This window comes from Podarcis filfolensis (assembly GCF_964270895.1).
Source record: "Podarcis filfolensis genome assembly, chromosome: 13".
Lineage (NCBI taxonomy): Eukaryota > Metazoa > Chordata > Lepidosauria > Squamata > Lacertidae > Podarcis > Podarcis filfolensis.
The window spans coordinates 28,124,391-28,126,359 of record NC_139615.1 but is presented as its reverse complement, the minus strand read 5'-3'; positions in this window follow the sequence as shown (position 1 = coordinate 28,126,359).

The window sequence follows — 1,969 nt, the reverse complement described above, 5'->3', positions numbered from 1 at the left end:
TGGCCTGGATCCACATTCTTCCCAAGTTCGCCTTGTGTGTCCGCCCCCGCTCTTCTCCTGAATCGGGAGGGAAGGTATGGTGGAGGTTTGGGGTTAACCAGTTGCTGCGGCTAGAGAGAGGCGACTATTGGAGCTCTATACACAAGGGAGACATTGGCTGCCCCCCGCAAGCCAGAAGTGAATTGTGGTGCTTAAAATGGTGGCTGTCCTATCTCACTTATTTTGCCAGGGGTTAAGTATGGCAAGATGGCGGTTTAAGGGAAAACCATGTGTTTCCATTGGTGTGGCACCCACATATTTTGTCCTACTCCTACCTCTGGTCAAACCAGTTTTTGAAACATTACAGCCTCCCAGCTGAAAGGCCTTGTTACCAGGTGAAAAAGAGGAAGACCATCTACTTTACATGCAACTTTCACACCCTCTTTCAAATCTTTTTGTTTTAAATCCCCTGAAACCGGCCAATCTACCTTCAGCCTGGTTTTTCAATAATGTGAAGCACTTACACATGTCATCAGTATGGAACCCATCTTCCCACCCCCAACCCTAAAATGTGGTGATGCTATTTTGCTTTGGTGAGGGTGGTGGTTTTTTGTTTAGCAAAAAGGGGTTTCTACTGACCTTTTAGGTGTGGGTGCTTTAATGACTAAAATGGTGAATTGGGAGGGGAGGGGGAAAGCCTTGAGAACAATGGCTCCCACGATTTTTACCTGCAAAACAGAAATATCAAGCAAGCTCCACATTCTTCTGTGTTTTGATAGTTAAAGAATAAATATTTTGCCCATCGCTACTCACCATAAATGAGACACCAAAAACCAGTTGGGGCTGTGAGGGTTGGTTTTTTTTTTTTTTGTCTTTTTTTTAAGGGTAGGTTTGTTTGTTTTTTTTTAATCATATATTTATTACATAAATATATAGTAAAATAGACCAGCGACAATTACCATAAAAATATCTTTCTTTAAAATCCTGACCAAAAACACAAAAAAGGGTTTGTTTGTTTGTTTTCCCCGCCCCAGACTTTTCAGGGTTTTTTTTTTTTCTTTTTTCCAAAATCGCACGTCACAGACAAATCGTGATTGTCGTATTTTTTTTTTTTACATCAGCAGCTTCCTGCTACCCAGACACAAAAAAAAAAGAAGAAGAAGAAAGGGGAAGGGAGAGGGAGAGGGAATAAAGATGAGGTGGAGGGAGACACAATTTTCCCCACCAGGTTTTCCCCTCACTCGGACTCCCCCAACCCAACACCCCTTCTGAAACACACTGAAAACCCCATGTCCCAAACGTACATTCACTAATAACTCCCTGCTCACAGTTTCTTTCCCTGCTCTGGACTGTGAGGGGGAAAAACCACAATGCATAGTATATGAGGGGGGTGCCCTCTTTAATGGAAACTCACTTCCTCTCCTCCCTAAACCTTCTTGTCTGAATCTGTCATTGCAACTCCTGGAGTTAATATCCTTGCAGAACCAATGAGAATCCGGTAGGGCAGGGGGAGGCGCAGAAAAGATCCGTAGGGTACCATCGGCAGGAACTATATGAGGTATGTACTTGACAAAAGGAATACTGAGAAGTGGTACAGGAAAAGTCTTGTCTCTCCTCCTCCCCCCTTGAATAGGCCTCTGGTGTGGGGAAAACTGGCTCCTAACCCCACAAATTGTCACAGTCGTCAAGTGCCTGGGAGGCAGAGGACATGATGGTGGGGTGTTACTCCCCTGGAGGAGCAAAACCTCCTGCTACAAAGGCCTTGAGCTTCTCAAGACAGGTTGGACATCCATCAGCAGAGATGCAGCCAGGCAGCCGCCAGAGGAGTAGGAGGGCAGCCGCGCTGTTTGCTGCTTTCCCCTGGCAAGATAGGAAAGGACTGGCATGATGGTATATGAGTGGCACCTGAGGGGGACTGGGTGTTATGAGATGGGATGAACCCTGAGTTCTCTTCCTCCAAGAGTTGGGTTGAGGCACAAGCGCCATCTTG